Consider the following 25,479-nt stretch of genomic DNA (forward strand, 5'->3'; position numbering starts at 1 on the left):
TAGGCATCCTTTTTAGGCATGTTAAAGATAGAACTTTTCTTTTTAGATGCCTTGGTGAGGGTTGTACCGACGGCTTCAAGATTAGCAACTTTATTTGTTAGCTCATCACAATGTTTGCACATGGTTTCCATTTTAGCAAGCAAAATTTTATAAGCATTTTGTGAGCTAGCTAACTTTTCTTTTAATTTTTCATTTTTCATTTTTCTTTACAAGTTGTTCATCATTGATTGTGCATGCATTTGTTATTGCACTAGACTCAAGTTGCTCAATTTTAGTAGATAGTTCAATATTGAGATTAGCAAATGTCTCATATTGTTCAAGCAAGGTTTTATATGATTCTTATGAACTGTGTAGCTTTTCTTGCAACATTTTTAGCTTCTTTTGTTGACTAGTGCAAACTTTAGCATAGTTAAGGTTTTGTTGCACAAGTTCATTAAGAGAAGGCATTTCATTATCACTATCACTCTCACTAGAGGATGAGCTTTCATTACCTCATGCCATAAGGCACACATGAGAAGAGCTTGATGATGAGTGCTTGTGGACTCACCTCTTGTGATGGTGTTCTTATTCACTTGAAGAATCATCCCACGACCTTATTGATGTGAGGGCTTTGTCCTTGCACGCCTTCTTCTTTGTCTTGGGTGTGGGATTGTTTGGACAAACTTCCACAAAGTGCCCCAACTCGCCGCATCCGTAGCATCCTTTCTTTCTTTGCTCATTTCTTTGATTGGTAAAGATGATATCTTGAATTTGGATGGGCACACCCTTGACATTGAGCCTTTGGATCATCTTCTCCACCTTATTGATAAGTTTGATTGATTCTTCATCAAGGTCGGAGGTGGAGGAGGAAGATTGATCATCATCACTTGAATCTTCATCATCATCATCTTCTTCATCTTCACTTGAGGAGCTTGAGCTTGAGCTTGTCTCAACTTGCTTACCCTTCATCTTCTTTTTCTCCCTACATGTGAGAGCTTTGCCTTTGCTTGATGAAGAGGCTTCTTTTTGACCCATCTTGCGTGACATTTTGAATGCCACTATCTTGCCAATGACTATGGCCGGGATCATGGTGCTCAAGTCCTCCATGTTGTGAAGGATGGTGATGATGCTTGCATATTTCTTTTGTGGTAGCATGGAGATGATCTTCCTCACGATGTCCGCATCATCTAGGTTTGTTATTCCTATTGAATGGAGCTCATTGATAATTAGATTCAAAAGAGAATACATATCACGAACAAACTCATCATCATTCATTTCAAAAGAATCATAATTTTGTTTAGCTAGACAATGTTTTTGCTCACGGACATTAGTTGTGCCATCATGGAGCTCTTGGAACTTTTACCAAATTTCATGTGCCATATTTAATGTGAACACTTGGTTAAACACATCCATGCTAAAAGATTCAAATAAGCAATTTTTAGCTCTATCATTGAAATGAATTTCTTTTTCTTCACTCTTTGTGGGTTTATCAGGATTCTTAATGGGTTTCATCCCATCACGAGTGACTCTCCAAACACCCAAATCTACCACCTCAAGGTGACAAGCCATTCTAGCTTTATAGTAGGGGATGTTAGTGTCGTCAAAGTGCGGAGGCCTAGAGGTATCCATCCCAACCGCTCTAATTAGCGTCGGCTCAACGACGGTGAAGCCAAAGGTCCAAATTGAGCCAACCGGCTCTGATACCACTTGTAGGGGACCATGACACCTAAGAGGGGGGTGAATTAGGCAACTTAAAATTCTACTTCTAAACTATGGCCTCTTTTTCTAACCTTAGCAAAACCTATATAAAAGATAAACTGTCTAATGTGCAACTACGGTTTTGCTAGGGTGTTGCTATCTCTACCGCAAAAGGAATTATGCAAACAATGTAAATGCGAAAGCTAAAGAGTAAGGTAGAGATATGCAAACTCCCATCGACAACTCTGATATTTTTACTGAGGTATCGAGAAGCGCGCAAGCTTCCCCCTAGTCCTCGTTGGAGCCCCATGCAAGGAATCCCTCGTAAGGGCCAAGCTCCTGGTCGGGTAACTCCGTGGATAGCCTCGGGCCTTCCCCACGTGTAAGTGGGTCTCCGCCATGCCTTTCGGCAAGCCTCTCCAAGATGCTCCCCGCCGTCTTCACTATCAAGCTTCCGGCCGAAACACCGCGGCCTTGTTCCCTCCGGTACACGGTGGCGACCACACCACAAACACGGTTGGTGTGGTCTCGCAAGACTACAAGCTCCTTCGATGTACAACAATGGTGTGCACAAGCACCGAGTGGTAAGAGGTATGCAAACCTCACTAAACACTAGGCCGAAACCTAGAGCAAGTGCATAAGCGGTGGTCTAATCAACCTAAGCACTTCGCAAAGCACCTACTCACTAAGCACTATACAAGTGGAGATCACTAAAATGGTGTATCAACACCCTTGGTATGTTTCCTCAGCTCCACTCATCTCAAATGGCTGGTTGGGGGTCCATTTATAAGCCCCACTGAGAAAGTAGCCGTTGGGGACGAAACCCACTTTTCTGCTACTGACCGGACGCTGCTTTCGTCCTGACCGGACGCGTCCGGTCGTCCCAACCATTAGAGCACGCGATCAACTGATCAGACGCTTATGGCGTCTAGTCACATGCCAACGGACGTGTCCGGTCGCAATTTCGCCGCTCTAGAACCTCTCCGCACTCGATCGGACACTACAGTTCCTGTGTCCGGTCGTTTTGCCACCAGCGTCCAGTCAATACTAAATGTGTTGCCGGGATAATGAACAGTGCCATCAGTGCATCCTGACACTTTCAGTCCTTAGCGTCCGGTCACTGCTGCTGACGCCTGCTATTGCCGAGCAACTCATCGGACGCGTTCGGTCCCTATAAGGGCTGCGTCCGGTCGCTGCGTCCGGTCACCTCTGTGAGCTCGTTTCTTCGTGATCATGCATCTGGCTTGGTTCCTATCTTCATGCTTGGACTATGCTTGATATCTTGGGTCTTCTCTTGTGCTTCTAGGGTCTTGCTTAAGGTGTTGATCATCGGATCATCACGTCCCTTCGTCCAAGTCACGTCTTGCACCCTATTATACTACAAAACAATCACTTGTAGATTCATTAGTCCAATTTGGTTGTGTTGGTCATCAAACACCAAAATCCAAAGTAAATGGGCCTAGGGTCCATTTTTCTTACATTGACTAATGGAATATGCAATAAACACTAAAAGATGTTTTTTAGCAACATGGAATCAAGGGGGCTAGAGCATTGGGCTGTTTTATGGTGCTCTAGATTCCTCTCCCTAAGAACTTATCTGTAAGTGATCATCCGAGACTTACAGTACAGCTGTGAGGGCTACATGGCTCTGGATTTAGCTCAGTATGAGGACCTTTTCTAGCTTGTTAGTGGTTACCTTTATTGGCGTAAGAATGGATTGCCGAATTGGGTATAGTGCGGCCTCTATCCCCTTGTGTATAGGCTGCGTGTCATTGTGCCATCGGGAAGGGGGCTCTACATCTGTTTGCCGAATGAATCTAATGGCCCAAACTTGTTAGACGAACCTTTGAAATGCTTCATAGTGAACCCTATCGACCTTCCTTGGTAGTGGGTCAAGACGCTGATCACCTTGGGCGAAAGGGTAAATCACGAGTCACAGTGAAAGTGTACAACCTCTACAGAGTGTAAAACTGGTATATCAGCCGTGCTCACGGTCACGAGCAGCCTTGGACCCTTATGGAATAGATGATGAACACTGATGATACTGATGATAAAGATGCTCATTAATGGTTAATTGTTTATGCTATTCATTATTCATGTTTACCTGATCATCTGTTTATATGGGCTTGTGAATAAACTTATTGCCACCCAATTGCTAAAGGATGACTCATTAAAAGCTAATTACAGTTAAACCAGTGTCAGCCTTTGTAGCCTCATGAACCCCATGTTATATTTGTTGAGTACGATATGTACTTACGCTTGCTTTACTTTTTAAATCTTTGGAAAAATCCTGGATGGGTACTAGATTGCTAGAATTTGGAGGAATTAGGCTTGTGATCAACCAGTCAGTTGTCCCTGTGGAATTAGAGTCTTCACCTGAAGATCGGAGTTGTCTTTCCGTTGTTTGCTATCTAAGCTTATGTCCTTTATATTACGTATGTTGTATATTAAGCATTGTCTATTGATATTACCTTTATTTGTAGCTATATGTGAGATTTGACTTCCTAGGCTCACATATGGTATGTATCTGGTTTTGTTCTTAAAACCAGGTGCTACAGACAGAAAAGTCATCATCGGAGGCAACTTGTCAAAAGAAGAAGAAGCAGATCTAGTAGAAACCCTGGCTAAGAACAAAGACGTCTTCGCTTGGTCAGCCTCCGACTTAAAAGGTGTCAGCAGAGACATTATACAACACTCCCTTGATGTCAACCCTAACATAAAACCCAAAAAGCAACGACAAAGGAAGATGTCGGAGGATAGAATTCTGGCCTGAAAAAGCCAAAGTTCAGAGATTATTGGATGCAAATGTAATAAGAGAGGTCAAGTATTCAGAATGGCTGGCGAACGTGGTCTTGGTACCCAAGAAAAATGGGAAGATGAGAATATGTATAGACTTCATAGATTTGAACAAAGCCTGCAAGAAAGATCCATTCCCTCTACCAAGAATAGACACCTCGGTCGACAAGGCAGCAGCGTGCAAACGCTTCTCTTCTGGACAATTTCTCTGAATACCATCAGATATGGATCAAAAAGGAGGATGAAGACAAGACAAGTTTCACCACACCCTTTGGAACCTACTGTTACACAAGAATGCCCGAAGGACTGAAAAACGTCGGCTCAACCTTCGCCAGAATGACAAAGGTGGTCCTCGGCCTGTAGATGCAGAAAAACATCATAGCTTATGTTGATGACTTCGTGGTAATGAGCAAGAATGAAACAGACCACATTGCAGATTTGAGGGAAACCTTCGCCAATCTCAGAGAAGTAGGATTAAAACTTAATCCAGAAAAGTGTGTCTTCGGCGTAAGTAGAGGGAAGATGCTCGGGTACATCATAGGTCCTGAAGGCATAAGAGCTAACCTAGACAAAACAAAGGCTATAGTATCCATGGTAGAACCATCAACCAAAAAGGAAGTCCAAAAACTTAGATGGAGAATAGCAGCACTGAACAGATTCATCTCAAAGTCAGCAGAGCGAAGCTTACCATTCTTTAGAGCACTAAGGGGCGGAGACAAAATGGATTGGGGACCAGAATAGCCAAAGGCATTTCAACGGCATAAAAATTATTTGGCCACTAAACTCCTAGTAATAGTACCAGGACCGGAGACCCCACTACTGTTATATGTTGCAGCCTCCGACCATGCAGTCAACAAGGTACTTGTCCAAGAAAGAAACGAAGGTCATCCAGGAGCCAGGTTACTACATCTCAGAAGCCTTGTCTGGAGCGAAGTTGAACTACACAGAAATAGAAAAAATAGCATATGCGGTGTTGATTTCCTCAAGGAAGCTGAAACACTATTTCCAGGCACATGAAATCATAGTACCATCTTCGAAACCACTGGGGGACATTCTTGCCAACAAAGAAGCCTCCGGAAGAATTGGGAAATGGGCAACAGAGTTATCATAGTATGAGCTCAACTACGTATCAAGAAAAGCAATCAAATGGCAAGCACTAGTAGATTTCATGGCAGATTGGACACCTTTGGCATAGCAGGATCCGTAGCCTCAACCTCAAGTCTGGACACTTTACACAGACGGAGCTTGGGGGCACCTAGGTGTCGGAGCCTCCGCCGTTTTGATATCACCTTCCAGACTCTGCACAAAGTATGCAGTGAGCCTAGAGTTCAAAGCAACAAACAACATAACAGAGTACGAAGGCCTGATACTAGGCCTCAACAAAGCAAAAGCGCTTGGAGCAAGAACGCTACTCGCAAAAATAGATTCCCAAGTCATAGCAGGATAGGTCAAAAAAGAAAACACAGCAAGGGAGCCAGAGCTGATCAAATACCTAAATACGGTAAGGGCCCTCGAGCGGAGGTTCCAGCGATTCACTCTACAGTTCATACCAAGGATAGAAAATACAGGGGCAGATGAGTTGGCGAAGGCAGCAACAAACAATCAGCCCATTCCAAACGGAGCCTTTTACCAAGTACTGAAAGCACCGACAACACAGATAATAGCGAAGGCATTCAAAATAGTCTTAGTTACCGAGTCAGAAGACTGGAGGCACCACATCATTGATTGCATCAATAATGTGCATCACGCAGAAGATGAGGCAGGGACATCAAGAATGATAGCAAGAGCAAGAAGCTATGTACTGATAGATGGAACGCTGTACAAAAAAGGGGTTGTCCAGCCACTACTCAAATGCATAACTCAAAGCAAAGGCAGAGACCTCCTACAAGAAATACACTCAGGGATATGTGGCTCACACATTGGCCCAAGGGCACTGTCTACGAAGACTGTCAAGCAAGGATTCTATTGGCCTACGCACATCAAAGACGCAGAACAAATCATCAAGACATGCCAAGCATGCCAAAGTACATCACCCCATCAGTCAAAGCCTTCGGCCCCTACACAGATAATCCCACCCACCTAGTCTCTGCAGAGATGGGGCATGGACCTAGTTGGGCCACTATCACCATCACAAGGGGAACAAATTTGTAGTAGTAGCCATAGAATACTTTACAAGGTGGATTGAAGCCAAACCACTCGCCAAAATCACATCAGAAACAGTAAAAAAATTCTTCTGGTAGAATATAATTTGCAGATTCGGAGTACCAAGAACCCTGACAGTTGACAATGGGAAGCAATTTGACTCAGACAACTTCAAAGAATTCAACAAAAGTATAGGAACCAAGGTTGCCTTCGCCTCAGTCTACCACCCAGAATCCAACGGAGCCGTGGAAAGAGCTAATAGAATAATATTCTTAGCAATAGCGAAGACTCTATTCAACCTTCACAAAGGCAAATGGGTAGAGGAACTGCCGAAGGTAGTGTGGTCCCATAACACTACAACCTCTAGAACAATACGATTCACACCGTTCAAACTCTTATACGAAGAAGAAGCTATGCTACCCGAAGAAGCCACGCATCAGAGCCTCCGTGCAATAAAACAAGCATTGGTCGAAGATAAAGAATATTCTAAAGAAACAATCGAAGGCACAAGATTGGAAGCAGTCAAAACATTGCAAAATACCAAGAATAAAAAAAATGGAGAGACAACAAAGTAGTCAGGAAAAGCATACAAGACGGAGACCTGGTACTCAAGAGAAGACCTAACGCTGAAAACATCGGAAAGCTCCAGCCAAAGTGGGAAGGACCTTACATGGCGAAGGTGGCTAGGAGGCCCGGGTCATTTCACCTGGTCGATGGCGAAGGTATGACAACAACCCACACTTGGAACATCAACAATTTGCGTAGGTTTTACATCTAAAATGTAAAAATGTGGCCTCTACGGAACTATAAGCGAAGGTCGCTAGCTATCTGGGTTTCACATTTCTTTCTATTTACATTTCACGTAAAAGGGCTTGCACTCTTTTCCTCACAAAGGGGACTCCTAGTGGAGGTGAGGTTTTTAACAAGGCAAGTTCCATGTAAAAACCTCTACAGATATAAAGAGGAATCTCCCAAAAAGCGAAGGTCGAAAGTGGCTAGCAACGTAGCCACAACATTCGACAAACAAGTGTTACCACAGAGGACCCTCCAATACTTTAGGCGAAGGCCCTAAAGCTTGGAACAACCTCCATGGCTAAAAATTAGCCTGCAACCTTGAGAAAAGTCTTGTCCATATTCAGGCATCAAGGATTCATGTTGATGGCCGAAAAAGGCCAAAATCTACCCGACGAAGACCTACCCCCAGCGTAGGCATCGGGAAGAGGCTCATCAGTAATAAGCCTCATCAAACAACCGAAGTTAATAAAATAGTACAAAAGCAGTAAAGGGAAGCAGATACACCAAGTATAAAGAAATCTCAACTTAAAAGCATATCCGGGCAATAAACACTACCCAACCGCCAAGATTTATTGAAAACGTATAAGTGTTGCACTATAAAACCCAGCACCCTGCCACACTAACCACCCCAGTCAATGCACCCTCACACCATCACCACCAGAAGAGTGCCAGGGGGAACCAAACCAAACCAAAAAGCAGCACAATATAGAACCAAGCAAATAAAAAATGGAAGCCGGAGTCTCCGCAAAAATGAGAGACCGGATGGCATCGTGCGAAGACTCGTAAATCTAGCAGCTCGCGCAGCCTGGTGACGGCCCTGATGAGGACAAACACATCATCCACTTGATGTCGCAAAGCCTTCGCAAGATCCAGGACAACACGAGCCGAGGAGCAGTCAGCCAGTGTCAGAGGTTGCAGGAGGGCATCACACGAAGGCTCGTAACATCCCCCCACAACCAAAGACACCATCTAGCGCAACACGGCATCAACCATGTTCAACGGGAGCGTAGCTACTTTAGCAAGACTGAAGGTCGAAGATAGGAAATCTAGGCGCAAGCAGGAGCAATGTACAAGAAATGCTTCCTCAACCTCCGTTGCTTGCTCAAATTGCACCGTGGCCTCTTGAGAAGCTTCAAGAATTCACATCAGCGCTCCCGACGAATACTCAAATTCCGCCAAAGCCTTCGCAACATCGACCAGATCGAAGACGAGCGCCTCAGTTCCTCTGCTGCGACGTACAGATTCGTACTCAACGTCAACCAGAGAAGAGAGAAGCGGAGGCAAGGGAAGAATAATAAATAGGAAACTGCTGTAGCCCTTCGGCACGAGTGGAAATTATAACTAAACCCTCTAATAAAACAATCACTCAACCAATCACATCAAAAGTAACTTTATTCAAATGAGACAAGTACATTACAAACACAAAGTGTGTTACAGAAAGCGCAATCACAAAAGAAATAATACTTTGTGGAAGCAAAACATTGCAAGGGCCACGAAGGCTAACCAAACAAAGAGGGCACGGGTCAACTAAGCAGGAGGCCAAGGCCCTCGCCCAAGTCAATGAACGTGTAAACTCCGCACGCTCATCGTCAATATCGCGTACCACAAAGTGAAACATATCTCGAACAGAAGGACAGGAGAAAGTGTCACGCCAGTATTCCCATAACTCTCCGCTGACATAGATACCGTCTCGCATCAAAGTTAAATGGACAACTTTTCATGTAGGCCCCTGAGGGGTAACCTGCGTAGGTTAAATTTACATCAGGATTACAAAAACACAAAGTAGCTTGCAAAGACCCCCTATCCGCTAAACCTAAGAATATCTAAAAAAACTAAAACTACACCTCCAGCGCCATAGGTGCGGAGGCAGCCTCTCCCACCCTCGGAGCATCAGCAGCCGCAGCGGGGGACCTCCGGCCCGGCGTCTCACCAGTCTTTGAGGTCTGTCCCTCGGTGGCCTGTTGTGTCCCAACCTTCTATAAATCCTGCATAAAGCACGCCGAAGGTAAGCAAAAAAACACACAAAGGAAAAACAGCAAATCAAGAAATTACGAACAACACTAACCGCAGCATGGTGGGCCTCCGCCAGGGAGCGAGTGTCGGCACGACCAAACTTAAGCCAGAAATACATCATGAAATTTCTGACCAGCTTGGAGACCTCCCCCACGGTCTCCCCAAGCTCCAAAGGCCCTTCAAACTCCCTCCGGCTTCTTAGCTCAGCAAAATGAGCGCATCCCAACTTCCTGAGTGTCTTGCATAAATTTGTGGCGCAGGAAAGCGCGCCAAAGTCCATGGTGCCTCCAACAAAATTGGGTAGTTTGGCAATGTTCTCCTTGAACCAGGTGAAGATGCCAAGGGCGGAGGCGTCGGCAGGCAACGGCAAAGTCGCACAACCAAAGCCACCCAGAGCTGCCTGGTACAACTCAGCCGTCATGATGCTGGCAGCATGCGCCTCCTCCAAGCGCTTCTGCAACAGCTCAACTTGCACACTGAGCGCATGGCTTGAAGATCTCTCCGCATCAATTTCCTTGCGAAGGCCTTCATTTGCATCAACGGCTTTTTGAAGCCGGGCAAGGGCGATCTCGTCAGCGGCCTTCAAGCCGGCAACATCTTTCTCCAAAGCCTCTATCTGCACCTTCAAGTCATCGACAGCTTGACGAGCAATGCGGAGGTCCCCCACTTCCATGGAAAGCTTCTTCTTTCTGTCCTCTACCCTATCCAATTCCTAGCCTCGTCTCGCTTGATGACCTCCAGAGCCGCACGTTCCTCAAGGATCTCCAACATGTGATGACCCTAAAAGATGAACAATCAGCAAAACAGGAAAACTGAGGAACAAAAAAGCGAAGACATAAAAGCTAGTACACCAACCACGCAGTTATGCTCCAGGTTATAGCGCAAAAGCTTGTGGAAGTCCACCTTCTTAAAATGCTGGCGGGCGCGATCTAGCGAAAAGACAAAATATAAGAAAGAAGTAAGGCAAAACCAACAAGAAAAATATACACAAAAATACTACCTCCTATTTCATTGTAAAGAGCATGCAAGGTCTCTGCCCACCCACTTAATGTATCCGTAGAACCTTCACGTATAGCAAAAAGCAAATGTCAAAAACACAAATCTACGACAAAAACTAAACAAAAAAGCACAACAAGTCGAACCTCCAGCGACGGGGGCCGCGTCCACCGAAGGGCAAGCTCCAACCTGCAGGGAGGCCTTCGGAGGAGCATGCAGCCCCACACGGGCAAGGTCCACCCCAACCGGAGTGGGCTTCTCCTCCGGGATGGGCGTCTCCATCGCCATGGTTAGACCAGCTAGCAAACAAAGGCAAGGAATGTCAGATAAACACACAAACAATGCATAGAGGACCCCTATAAAACAATTACCTAGATGCAAAGCTTCAACAACGAGGCCTGATGTCCCAACACCCATAGCTCGCGGAGGGGTCAATGCAGCCTCTAGCCCTTGGGGCAAAGAAGAAGACGGTCATTCTTCGGACTTGGCCTCCGATTCCTCCAGATTGGCCAGCTTTCACAGAAGTATCCTCGCTGGCGGAGGCGGAGGCAGAACCGGCTCCTGTGGCGCCGTCCTCGGATTCAGATGAGTCGTCCCTGAGGATGCAGGGCAATGGGTTCACTACGAGCATCTCCGCCCTAGGAACTATAGTCGCCTTAACAGACGAACCCATCAGGTCTTTTGTCCAGGCGGCTGGTAGAAACTTGAGGTTGGCTAGCATCACCAGCGGGCTCACGACCCTCGACTCACCTTGAACACTCTCGGCTACTTCCTCAGCTGAGTCTGTGGCGATCTTCGCCGTCTTCCTCTTCCTGGCGATAGCCTTCGGCACATCACTTTCCTTTCTCTTCTTCGACTCGGCCCGCACCGTAGCAACAGGGGCCGTGGTGGACCGAGAAGCCTTCGCGGCTTTATCCTCCACTGACTTCAGCATCTTCTTAGGGACCTTACGATCCCCGTATTTTACCTTCATCTTTTCAAAAACCTGGTTCAACTGGGGCATGGTACCGCCGATGGCATGGCGGGACAAGTACTCCCTCTCGAAGATCTCCCCAAGTATCTTCGAGGCCAATTGTTCCACTTCATTAACGAACTCTTCGTCCGTCTCGTCCTCCGCGCGGGTGAGGTAGAAGCAGGGGCAGAACTCCCCCTCAGCACTACCGAAGACTAGCAGCTTCATACTAACCAAGGTCATCCGAGGCCTATGCTTCCCTAAGGGCCAGAAGTTAGAAACAACCATCTCTTCGATGAGATCCTGGCCTCTGGAAAAGTGGCAAGCCTTCCCAAAAGCAGCATCGCACGCCGCACTCTCCTCATCGACCTTCGAAGGAGGCCTTACGCGAGTCAAAGGCTTCATCTCCCCCATGGTCGAAGCCTGGGGTACTTCTTGACCTTTGGCCTAGTCTTCAAAACAACACTGGGGGTCTTCACATAGAACCAGTACCGAGACCAGTCCTTCTCCCACTTGTTCTTCTGAGCAAATGATATCTCCAAACCACCTTCTTTTTGGGCCCTCTTCGCCATAAATGCACAACTGGTGAACTAGTACTCCACCACTGAAGCTGCACCTTGAATGTCTCCAAGACCAACTGAAGGAAATAAATCAGAGGGATCCAAAGACTGCAAGTAAAAAAATCCTTGAAGATGACGGCCTCATCAACCTCCGGCCGAGGAACTATCTCGTCACGCGGGAGATGGCCTTTCCCCTCCTGAAAATAGCCCTCCTCCTCCAGCAACCTTATTGCTCTCGCTGTCATAAGCGTAGGCCCGAAATCCCAGGACTTCGCTATCTGAACCTTCGATTTCCTAGCTAGAGAAACGGGAACCAACTCTCTGACAGAAGCTTCAAGGCTTTCCAGACCGTCTTGAGCCTCCGCCGAAATAGACATGCACTCCTCGTACCTCCGCAACCAACCCTCCGACCTCACGCCAAGCAAGTGGGAGTAAGGACCGCTAAAGCTGGGCCAACGGAGGTCAGAACTAGAAGGCGAAACCACTTCCGAAGGAGGCGCAAGACCAAAGAAGCAGCAGTGCAAGCAAAAATCCTAAGTCCTAAGCCACCAAAGTGAAGACAACACAACAAGGTAGCCGCGGGCTTGGAGAACTACATCGATGAAAACAATGGCTCGAGGGACTCGATGGGGGCCTCCTCACTGCCCCCCTTATATAGGCTGCGAGGAGACGCTTCGGATTTCGAGCGCCAACGGTCACGACTGTTCCCCAATAGTCGCGGCCATTCGAACAAGCATCGACCAGCGAGCCATCGCAACCAGCCAGGAAGCGATGCGTCACCTCCCCAATGGTCCGATACGTGCGGCCTAGGGGGGAAGGGGGGAAGGAAGCCTCCACCACCCCATATCAGTGTCACATTTGAGGCTCATGACCCGCTTGCACCGGACTGCGTCCTCAAGGGAGAACTGTTGGGACACCAATACACGGAATCGCGGAGACATCGGGTTGTCTTTGGATGTTTCGCAGGAGCACCCGGTGAGAGCCTTTGGATGAAGCCCAAGATGGCGCGAAGACCAGGGAGAAGCAGGCGAAGGTCGGCACGGGGGACTTGGAAGGAGGCCCGGAGAGCCTTCGCTGGGCATAGGGAGGCCTCCGCCTACAACCACTGGTTAGGGCGGAGGCACCTGCGTCCTGAGCGAAGACTGACGTTCGGATGAAGGAGGGAACAATACGGCCCAAAACTGGAAATGGGCCTTTGGTGGGCCTGAAGTCGAGGTCCGAGGAACACAGTTGTGCAAGAAGACAAAGTCTAAGATGACCCTGAGGGCTTGAACTAGTGTAGGGATATCTCGGGAATATGCCTTAGCAGTTAGAGGGCAAGATTGTGATGTACGAAATTGGCAAATGGTACCCTATAAAAAGAGGGAGGGTGCCTTGTGTAAGGTGGGTGGTTGGTGACCACATTAATGAAGTCGTTATTATTTCCGATCCCACCGATTCACTTCCCCATTCGGCTCCCTCTAGCTCCTCCGGGAGAGGGCAGAGGCCATCTCACCATCCCTGTTGGAAACCCTCGCTTTCCCAACACACGCGAAACCCTTGTGCGGCTTTGGGTTGCAGTAGGTTTTGTTCTGAGTAAAGAAAAGAATACACCAGAGGAGGTGGCTGAGGGAAATTTCATGGAACTGATCCACCGTAATATGCTTGAAGTTGTAGACTATGATGAGCTTGGCAGGGTTAGCACTTGCAAGATGCATGATATCATGCGTGACCTGGCACTTTGTGTTGCCAAAGAAGAGAAGTTTGGTTCTGCAAACGAGTATGGTGAACTGATACAGGTGGACAAGAATGTTCGTCACTTGTCGTTATGTGGGTGGAATGTTAATGCGGCACCTAAGGTTAAATTTCCATGTCTTCGAACTCTTGTGGCTCACGGAATAATTTCATACTCCCCTGACATGATATCCTCAATTATGTCTCAATCAAGCTATTTGACAGTTCTTGAGCTGCAAGATTCTGAGATCACTGAGGTTCCAACCTTTATAGGAAATCTCTTTAACCTTCGGTATATTGGGTTAAGGCGCACCAAAGTCAAGTCACTCCCAGAGTCCATTGAGAAGCTCTTCAACCTCCAACACTCTGGACATCAAACAAACTCAAATAGAGAAACTACCACGAGGGATTGTTAAGGTCAAGAAGCTAGGGCACCTTTTGGCTGACAGGTTTGCTGATGAGAAGCAGACAGAGTTCAGATATTACATCGGAGTGGAAGCACCTAAAGGTCTGTTGAACCTGGAAGAACTACAGACTCTTGAGATAGTGCAGGTGAGCAAAGACTTGGCTGAACAGCTGAAGAAACTGATGCAACTCAGAAGCATATGGATCGACAATGTTAGTGCTGAAGATTGCGCTAATCTTTTTGCGACCCTTTCGACAATGCCACTTCTTTCCAGCCTCCTAATCTCTGCAAGAGATGTGAATGAGACACTTTGCCTCCAAGCCCTTGCGCCGAAATTTCCCAAGCTCCACAGACTAATTGTAAGGGGGCGCTGGGCTGACGAGACACTGGAATATCCAATATTTCGCAACCATGGGAAACATCTAAAATATTTAGCGCTTAGCTGGTGTCAGCTTGGTGAAGATCCATTGGGGGTCCTTGCTCCACACGTGTCAAACCTCACTTATTTGAGCTTTAACAGGGTGAAGAGTGCAAACGCTTGGGTTCTTTCTGCAGGGTGCTTTCCTCACCTGAAAACACTCATCCTGAAGAAAATGCCTAACGTCGAGCAGCTGGAGATTTGACATGGTGCTCTTCCATGCATCGAAGGTCTGTACATCATGTCCCTAGCGCAGCTGGGTCAGGTCCCTCAAGGCATCGAATCGCTTCTCTCCCTCAAGAAGCTTTGGCTTCTGTACCTGCACAGGGAGTTTAGGACACAGTAGCTAACGAATGGGATGCACCAGAAGATGCAGCATGTTCCAGAGATTCGCGTCTAGGACAGGGTTCAGCCAGATGGTTATTTCTGCAGTACTATGCCTGTATGGCGTGTCTGTGAAAGAACTATGTTTTTTGTACTTTTTAATCCCTTTGTCTTCCTTTGAGTCAAGAATTGTTGTTATATCTGGATTTTACTTACAGACTCAAACGCTTGCCTTGAGTAGCTTCATTAGACCCATATATGGGTTGTGTTGGTTGAGTTGCTTTAAGAATACTTGTTCATTCGAGACATTTGCCTTCTGTATTGAACTTCATGCAAATGATGTTATGATCAAACTTGAATCTCCATGTATTTTTGAAATTTTTACATGCCTTATGATCAAACTTGCATATCATGTTTGATCGGCTTAAAACTATGTTGTATATGAGAATGGGAGAAAATCATATTGGTGATACATTGGCTTGGCTGCAGAGTGCTGACTGGTGTTTATTGACCATTTTAAGTTTAGGGGAAAGCTTCAGCTCTTCTTCTAATTTTTATTGAAATATAATGATGACTTTTTGTTTGAAAATCTATCAAAACGGTAAAAAACAATAGGATAATGTTGAATTCATGCACCTCAGGCTACAAATTTTCCAGATGATGCTCGTAATCTAAGCACTACTAGTTTATAATAAGAAGTAATGAAATTTCAATATTGGATTCTCATTCATATTAGAAAAATGTACGTTGGGCTCTCTAGTTATTAGGATCGGACCGGACCGGCGGTTCGACCGCTAAAAGACCGAACCAGAGCCTAGACCGGTCCGGTTCATTTAAAAGACCATTTATGCAATCGAACCGCTAAAAACCGGTTGAACCGGCCGGTTTTTTTCGGAACCGGTGAACCGGCCGGTTCCGTCTGAACCGTCCTGGTTTGGTAATCTCGTCTGGTGGTGCGCGTGCTGCTTCCTGCTGGTATCCCGCGTGAGCAACTGGCGCTGGGCCTGGGCCTTTCTGCTACTGCCGCCTGCTGGCCTAGCGTGTTTGAGCGTGCTGTGTGCGTGCGTATAGTACTTGCCTGCCAGGCTCCATGCTTTATGTTTTTGTTGTTGATTGACTTTGGATGCTTTTTTATTAATTTCAAAATTTAATATCTTTTTCAGTCTAGCTCTAAAATATATAAATAATATATCTATTTTGATTATCTCGACGAGCTCTTCACAATGGTACACTTTATCTCAGCATTGAGATTATTTTCCAACACTGAATATTTGAATTACTATTTAAATCCTTTTTTAGAACCTGTCAAGTTAAGGTCTATCTTGCTATGATGCATTATGGGATGTTGTTGTTTATTATCTTTTAACAATTTGATCATTTGAGTTAAGAACCGTCAACAGACAAATGTTGATTTTGGAGTACCTGTTGTGGACTTGTGGCTAGATTATTTCAAAGGTGGTTATATAATTGTGTTTTTATTAGTTTATTTGTATATATGATCAATCATATGTTGCTAATTTGAATTAAGAACATGTGTCGTTCTATATATACATATGTATGAACCTTATAGTTGTGCAATTAAATTTGTGTTGTTTATCATCTGTTAATTATTAATTATAGCAATATATATATACCGGTTCAGAGTTTTTGTGGCCGGTTCAATTCGTCCGGTCCAAAACCATTGAACCGATGGTTCAACCAGTTCTAAACGATTGGACCAGTGAACCGATGGCTTCGCCGGTTCAATCTTCGGTCCGGTCTAATAACTAGGCTCTCTAGTGTTGCAACTGCAGCTACCGCTGCCTGTACCAGCCTTGGCGTCTGGGACTGGGGACTTGGGACTTTCGCGGTTGCGCCGCTGTCAGGTCTCACAGCAAAATAATTTCAGGAGTCGAGACAGAGGAGCTCGACAGCATTCGATTTGGTGAAGAAACCCTCAAATCATAAAGGGGCTGTCGAAATGGGAGGAGGAGACAACGGCGAGGGGCGTCGGCGCGTCGCTCGGTGGCGGCGACATTACGCGCACGGAGGATGAGGAAGACGCAGGGACGATGGGGGTGCGCCACTGGCAGGATGCGGATTGCGGGCACATAGTTGTGGCCAGATTTTTCCTAGTCCGCCGCCGCCGGGCTGGCAGCAGGGGACTGGAACGACAGGCGGCCAAGCGTGCCGCATTGCACATTTGCGCTGACGCTGAACCCCCATGGTTTGGAACTCAGGTGATTGCCCACTCCCATCTCTGATATCTCCAGTGTGATCCCTTTTGCGTTGATTCAAATAAAAAACTATTCGACCGAAAACCATGCCCCAAATGAACAGAACAAATCTCCAAATCATCCTTGGCGGCTTTGCCCCAGCAAAGGACAATGTTTTCCAATTTCGTTACTCATGATTATTATGTTGCAGTGATCAGTAGAAGGTCTCAAGCGTTTTTTTTCATGTGTTCATAACGAGCCTCTTAAGTAAATCATCAAATGAACCGTCTTCATTTATTACATATTCTAAAGGGAAAAGGGAACAGGGAGTTCAGACCTGCAGCAATTTGCAGGAACGAATCCTGGTTTACATACCATTATCCTGAGTACTAAATTCATATATGATGGAAAAAGGATTGTAACCATGACTCAAGAGTGGAGTCATTTAGACAGTAAAATAAAATTATTAGATTGGATAGTTCAGTGATCCATGGTGGAGATTTTATCAGGAGCACAGTTTAGCTGGTGTCCACATAAATAGCTTTTCCTTTTTATTCCACCCATCAGGAAATGGAACATTCTTCACCGTTGTCTGACAAACCGAAGTAGCAACTCTACCCAGTAACAAAGAATCCTCAACTGAATGGTTCATCTCGATCATGCTGCAAAACAGGAATGGACATCATAAAACAATTAGCGACTTATCTTTGGGTAGAAGTACAGCGAGCAATTTGTAGTAATTTTTATTTTCTCATGTCTTTTGTTTGCAGTTATTTTGTCATAGTACTATGAAATCCAGGTAGCTACAAAGATAAATTGCTAATTCTACAATAATTGTTTTACAAGACAAACAAGAATTCCCACTTATACGTTATTCTGATAGTAGGCAGGATTATGACTTGCACATGAAGTTGGATAGTCCTAACCTTCATTAGGAAACAAGTAGCCCAGGCCACTATCCCTAAATCCAAACAAGTAACGCACGTTTTGGAAAAAAATCAGTGGCAATTATATTGTATACAAATGTATAGTGATTTACAACATTATTTGGGAACATCAGGTGGCAAAGGTAGCTCACATCACTACAGAATAACAAATGCAATTTCTATGAACGTTATGGTTTTATTTTATGCAAATGATCATGGGTTTTGGATTGGAAAAGACCAATTGAGAAGAAGTGTTCAGGAAACTAGAACTGAGCTGTCAGTACTCAGTACAGAGCACAAGTAGTAGTATTTTGCTCGATTTCACAGATGTGTTTAATGTTTATGTTCTTGTTCGTTAGAGTCGACATGGTAAAACTCTGAAATCTGACCATTTGTTTGTTTGGAACTATCAATGACAGGATGCAGATTAACTATACAACTAGATTTCCTATGAGAACTACTACAATAATATTTCATTTTCAAAGTTACAGGTAATATAGACTTACAAAAATATGTTTTCTATCTTTTACATCAATGATTGCCGAAAGCAAATAACATCAAGGAAAAGAAGAACAGAGAAAAATTTTAACTGTTCCCCAATTAGATAAGCATGATTCGTAAGGTTTAGATTCCTGTACCTGTTTTTGTAAGGTTTTTGTTAAAAATATTAACTTCTAGCAACTAATACTCAGTCACAAATAAGCGATTATTTTGGCTTAGTTCTGTCAACTATTTCAAATTATGGTTACCAATTTCTTATATGAAGTTTTGATATTCAAATAATAGAGTATATTGAACTCGAAAAGACGTTTCATAAAGGTTCACCTTTACTGTGTTATATAAACATATTTCACTAAATGTCCTAGCCAAAAAGTCATTTTCGATTGGAGGGAACATTTTCCTTAGTATAAAAATTATATTTGTGTAAAGAACTTTTATAAGATGCTCATAGGCTAAGTATATGTTCTCTCTGTCCCAAAATAAATCAATTTTAGAGTTGTCCTAAGTCAAACTATATTAAGTTTGACCAACCCTATAACGAAGAGTACTAGCATCTATGACACCAAACAAGTATACTGTGAAAATATATTTCATGGTGCATCTAAATGATACTAATTTGGTGTCATAAATATTGGTTTGACTTAGGACAAAACTAGAGTGGCCTGTAATTTGGAACATATAGAGTAACTATTACTTTTAATGGATCTAAACAAGACCATGGTATATTGGATGTTTATAGGTGAAAAAAATGGCTGGACATGATATGCAAAAGAGAAGGGACACAAAGCTGACCATGATCCTCCCTCGAGGATCCAATCGTCATCATTCATGTAAGAAATGAAGAATTAAGAAGCTAGTGTGCCATTGCCAGCAATGGACGAACCAGCCGCACAAACCACTGGATGTCCTATATTACTGAATACCGAATTTGGTTCGTCAGGTGGCATTTGGGTGTCAGTTTCCTGTACTTGTCCCTCTGACAGAACAGAGCAATTTACAATTCCATTCTCAGTTGTGCCAAATGAAGCAGAAGCTCCTCCAAGATAAACTTCAGTTGGTACAGCCCTTTTGAGCAGAACTTTTGGTTTGTTCGGATGTTCCGTAGCCACCCTCACCCAGTTCACTTTAGTACCATTGGTGACTCTAATATCAAGAGTTACTTCCCTCAGTCATGTGAAACTTTTAATCTGGATTCCAGAGAGGCCGTCCATATCTTTACAAAGCAGCTGAAGATATTCAAGAAATGGCAAGGCGCCTTCTTCGATCTTTGGGAATGTTGGATGCTGCAGCACAAAACATAGGCAGAGCAGCCTTGGCAATGCCTTGTTCTTAATGGTGATTTCTTCAAGTTCATCAGCAATCAGCTTCAGGTACTGCAAATGCTTCAAATTTGTCAAAGCTGAGAGAAGATCAGCTGTAAGTTTAGTTGACTGAAGGCATAACTCCCTGAGTCAGTGCAGTGCCGTGACAAATCCAGGGAGTTCCAGTAACCTGCCCTGTAATTTCAGCGAACTGAGATAGCAGGGAGCTCTCAGTTCTTTCAGAAAGTCTTCAGAGCATCTGTCGAAATGGAGTGACAAAGAACGAGGATCATTGCTTGCATCCTTGTCGTCATGAATGAACTCCTGTATGGCCTTCTGAAGAGTGGTCAATTTACTACTAGTTGCAGATGACTCACCAGATCTTTACCTTCCGCAATTTTTTTCATATGACCCATAAGTTCTGCAAATCCGTCACTTTCATCTACAAGAAATCCTGCCAGTGTCTGCACTTTACATTTTGCTGAAGTAAGAAATTTCTGCAGTTCATCATTTATGGCTTTATCTGGAAGCTTGAATTTTCGAAAGAGATGAATTATATGGGGCAGCTGAATAACTTCAGTTGGAAGTATCTTTACATTCGTTCTCCTTAGGTTGAGTGTCTCGAAAAGTTTCAGTTGTTTTATCTCTTTGGGAAGGATGGTAACATTTCCTCCTAGGCTCAGATATTTAAGAAGCAATAGGTTGCATATTTCTGTGAGATGATCATTTTGCAAGTCTGTACAGTCTTCAAGGTCCAACACCCTTAGCAGTTGGTATTTGTTGAAATTCAACATAGTTTTACCTGCCTCCCCAAATACTATCAGAGATCTGACAAGAGAGAGATCACTGTTCAAAGTGGCACCATCTGTAATGGTGTTGTGACGGAGAGAAACACGACGGGCATTTTTAGGTTGGAGCTCCTGTCCATCGAACAAAGTGATGAAGTTCTCATAGAGAGACTTGAGCGTAATATACTCATGCATCATGCCATAAGTTTTGCATGTTTTCACAATTGTGTTGTTGCTCACATCAATGGGTTCGATGATGTTCTGGTCCAAGAGTTTCTCGAAATTTTCAGCTGCAAGGTCAGTGCATAAATTTGTTGGCCGCAGAAATCCCTCAGCTAACCATTGCCTCTTTAGCGTTTTCGCCCTTACTTGATGATCACTTGGAAACATAGCAAAATACAGAAAGCAAGCTTGAGTGCATGGCTAGGCAGACTGGTGTAGTCATGGATCAGGACCTGAAGCATTCTGTCCAAAGTATCGTCACCACTCTGCAGATGGTAAAACCGTACCAGCTGGTTGCACACATCTTCACAGTCATGTCCTGTTGGCCAACTCTTTTTTCCCATGAATTGGCCAACGGCAGTCAGAGCGAGTGGTTGGCCATCACATTTCTTTAAAATTGCTGCCAGATCAGACCCCATGTACTCTGAATATTCCACTGGACAAGCTTCCTTCAGGAATAACTGCTTTGAATGTTTCTCATCAAGTCTTCTCATTTTGTGAATATAGCCGTTGGTAGAGCTGCAAGTATTAGCCACTGACTTGGTTTTCGTTGTCACCAATATTCTGCTGGTAACATCTCGAGGAAAGGCAGACTTTATAGTACTCCATTGATCTGACCGCACATCAATTACAATGAAATACCTGGAATAGTGTGGAATGAGAATACACAAATCAACAAAAACCTCCAACACCATAGTGATCAACACGTGAAGGAAAGGTAATCAATTATTTTCGTTTGACAACGTTCTCCTTCAGAAATAAATACATGTTTTCTACAGTTAAAAAGAGTAACTGCTCCTTATTGTGGTATATATATTAGCATGTGCAGTATATATGGAGGCCAGAATTCCAAGAGTGGCTTTTGCAATTCTTTTATTAATCTCCTTAGTTTTATAAGAGCTCTAGGCAAAACTACTTACATATTTGAATAATTTTACTAAATCATTTGTGAATCCGCATATACATTTTGTACCACTAAACTATCTGACTAGATCTTTCTCATAACTAAAGTCTCTGCATGCTGTCTACAGTTGGCTTTAGAGAAAGATTTTCATAAAATTTTAAGTAGGCAACTGTCTTCTGTTGTCTAAGCGATGGTAGAAAATTTCTTACCTCTTGTTATTTAGGAAGTTCCTTAGATCAGTACTAAGCTGGTAGACATCGGAGGTATCCGGTGGTGGTTTCTGCAGTTCCTTGAGTATCTCTATTAAGAGCTTGCTCGGATCCCCATGCACTGCAGAAACACATGCCCTTTCGTGGAATTGCTTGCCGATCATGCTGTTGTACAACTCCCGGGCAAGGATGGTCTTCCCCAATCCACAGAAGCCAACTATTGAGATCACTTTCAACTGCTTGGTTTGACCTTCAAATTCTGCCAACTGCTCCAGAAACTCCTCAAGGGGTGGCTTGATGCCAACCAAATCAGCCGAAAGGATATAGTGATTCAAGGATGATTCTGCCGGCTGGAATGTGGATGGACGGGACACTGAATACCTCTGTTGCCGTTGGAGTGCTTCCTCCAGTCTGCACCTTAGTTGTTGCATCTCTTCGCCTAACTGTGAACGTGATTTTCTCTTCTTCCCAGTTTTAACCATTTTGCAGTACCATGGCTGTTGTTCTTCCCAAGATGCATCATATACGATGTGATCTATACAGTCCTCCATTTCATGAGCCACTTGGCGCAACTCTTCAAAGGACAGACAGTATGTGATCATACTACCCCAAGAGCTGCCCATCAATGGCACTAGTGATCATTTTAAGCTCACTCTTCAGAAAAGCCAGATCTCCTTCAAAGCCCTTGTACAGCTTGTATTTCTCCTCTGCCATCGAGAACAATCTCGACACGAGGTTGTCTAGAAATGCACTCAACAGGCCCGGGTCCTCCATCGATCACAGTGGTTCTTAGTCACTGACGGTTCCTAGTGGTGTGGAGATGCGCATACTGACGATGGGTTGAATAAAACAGACAAGAGAGCACATAAAACTTAAGGAGCATCTTGTAGCAGGGGAGATGACCACATCCGGCTTTGCATCTGAGAGTAAATTGCATTTGGTAAGCTAATGTTGTTTGCAGCACATTTTACAGTACATATATCATATATATGAAATAATATTAAATTAGTGCCTAGTATTACCTTAAGATTCCAGCACAGGAATCCAAAGGTTACATGTAGTGAACACTTCCAAAGAATTTATGTCAGTGCTGGGGTATCGGTATAACCACTGATATTCACACTATAACCCCTGAAAGTAAAAATTGTAACAAGGATAAATCATGAGAAACAAGCTTTGTGGATCAAAACTACTATACTTGGCTACAGATGTGGTATTAAGGGTGAAACTGTGCAGTGTGGATGGGAGAGGAGAGCAGGATTCGAGGAGCAGAGTGAGTGCCAGATGTGAAGTACTAACTATGATTTCTGGGAGAATTGCTGATGAGAGATATTACAAGATCTTTAAAAATCAATGGTCGACTATTTGTGAGGAAAAATCTATACATAATTAGTCCCTCAGAAAGATGCAAACCGATCTTTAATAATCAATGCATAATCAGCACCTCATAAGACTCCAGAACAGACTAGTATTACTCAACTACAATAAACCTAAGAGCTGTACCAGGATCAGGCTTGGAGAATCTAAACTAGCCTATGAAGTAATTCACCCTTACATGATGTTAAGCCTCATCTATTGAGAGCTGTAGCTATTATTACGCACCTGGCGTTGTGCTCTAGATGGAGTTCGGTGGTGAGGGGAGGAGACTTTGACCGTGACTTGGGAGAGATGCACTCATTTTTGTGATATATATAACGGTCTCTTTTCGTGGTTGGTTTAGAAAGCAAGGGCTAACACCGTTAGATTTCAACAAAAGACAACAATACCCCTGTCTTGTTCCTCTCTTTTTTTTTCTCGAACACACAGAAGACTCCTTTCTGCATACAACAAAACAAGCACAAACTCTGTACGCAAAGCATCTGACTTCAGCAATATCCGACTCTTTTGTAACATCAGAAAAGTCGTCGGTGAAAGCCTATCAAGGCTTGCTGGCATCAACCAGCTCCTCCCATCCGTGTCGGCGTGTGTGACACTGGGAGCAACGAGCCACGAGACCGGAGTCCTTATTTACTCCTTGTTCATTTTGTCCCTAAACTATGGGGATTAGAGGGGATTGATGAGGATTTTGACTTGTAGGGGATTTAACCCGCCTCAATCCCTCCCAATCCCTTTGGTTTTGAAGTAAAACGAACAGGCCCTTATTGGGAGAATTGCAGGAAATAGTGGACAGGAGAAAATCAGAAAGTGAAACGTGAGCGGTACACTGGTCTTTTAGCATTCCAATCTGCCTTTCCTTTTATCTCTTTTGAAATTTGTTTTAGTTGGGTAATATAAACAGTGCCTCACGGCGTTAGGGGTAAGGGAGGTTTCGTTCACCAACTGCAGGGTCATCGTTCTGATATGCGAATTATGTTAGCAAATCACAAGAATCTTTAGAATGAGGGCATATAAGCAATTGTCATGTCTTCTCCTGTCTTTAGTTTATTTTTTCCTTTTCGTTATTTGGTGGGTCAACCCTTTGGGTCATGCTTCTTTGTCCGTTTCATTGCATAAACAATTATCACACTTTGGCCTTGTCTAAGTTTCAAAAAATGCACCCTAGAAATCTATTAATTTGGACCTATGGACACATTTGACCTTTCTCTTTCTATTCTAGACAAAAGAAAAAGAACGTTTCAAACTATTGATCCGAAGTAGAGGTCAGAACTGGCGGCGCTAAAAAAAATCTTCCTCATGGCACTTGACTAGTACTGTTCTGTGATTTTGTTGAGCTAGCACGTCATGCGTCCACATCACTGAAATGGGTGTTGAGCACACCGACGTCGTAGACCCCGTCACCCGGACAACCAAACAGCTGGGGAATCTTATAAAATTAAATTTTCGTTTAAGGTGGCTTCTGCCATTTTCCATTATTGATAAGAGCATTGTGTTATTGTACTGCCACTGTCATGTGGGGCCGCCCCTATGCAAGGAAACGGCGCGCCCGAGACATACGCCACGCCACCAAGCGCGCTGCTGGGGCCGCGCCGTCGCCCTCTGGGCATGCAGGGCAGGTTGAGCCATATAGTGGCTAGGATAGAAGAGTATCAGATCAGTTCCTTAGATTAAGGAACAATTAGCTCCTGGTTTGTTAGCCTCTAAGGTCTATTTAGTCTGGTACGGTGGAATGGAATAAGGAAGCAAGATATTATCATCTAACCTCTATTCCTCCCTTCTTCCAAACCGGCTAAGCGCAGAGGGGTAAAACCTCGCCTTAGTCACGGATCGCGACTACGAACTACATAGTCGGGGTCCTGCTACCCTTAACGCCGACGCTCTTGACAGCCACTAGGCACTAGTGTTGGACCATCACCACCACCACCACCACCAACAAAGCCTTTTAGTGTTGGACCATCACCATCATAGAAAAATAAGAAAGAAAAAGAAGTAGCACAATTTGACAGAACCTGGTGGGGAGTGGCACCACTATTGTTCCCACTACTTCCCTGGTTCTCTTTCCACTCTCAGATTTGCATTTGTGGTGCTAGTCCAAGTCCAGAACTCCAGATGGTGTGGAGTAGATAACGACCACTAGTCTCTCAATGCCCTGGTTTCTTGCCATGAGAGATGGCGTTAGGGGTAGGGGAAGGTTTCATTCACCAACTGCAGGGTCATCGTTGTGATATGCGAATTATGTTAGCAAATCACAAGAATCTTCAGAA

General features: G+C 44.4%; 1 long non-coding RNA gene and 2 pseudogenes across 1 annotated transcript; 2 read left to right on the forward strand and 1 right to left on the reverse strand.

Annotated features, from left to right (window-relative positions):
- The window catches only part of LOC136484754 (disease resistance protein RPM1-like), a 63,271-nt pseudogene extending 48,403 nt beyond the window's left edge, over positions 1 to 14,868 (forward strand).
- A 1,722-nt stretch (positions 14,869 to 16,590) lies between these two features.
- On the forward strand, positions 16,591 to 18,406 carry LOC136486633 (uncharacterized). The gene is made up of 2 exons (XR_010766902.1): positions 16,591 to 17,011; positions 18,333 to 18,406. It is a non-coding gene; the product is annotated as an uncharacterized lncRNA (long non-coding RNA).
- Positions 17,251 to 23,491, reverse strand: LOC136486631 (disease resistance protein RGA4-like; annotated as a pseudogene).
- Between the last annotated feature and the right edge of the window lie 1,988 nt (positions 23,492 to 25,479).

Source organism: Miscanthus floridulus, chromosome 10 (genome assembly GCF_019320115.1).
Source record: "Miscanthus floridulus cultivar M001 chromosome 10, ASM1932011v1, whole genome shotgun sequence".
Taxonomy (NCBI): Eukaryota; Viridiplantae; Streptophyta; class Magnoliopsida; order Poales; family Poaceae; genus Miscanthus; species Miscanthus floridulus.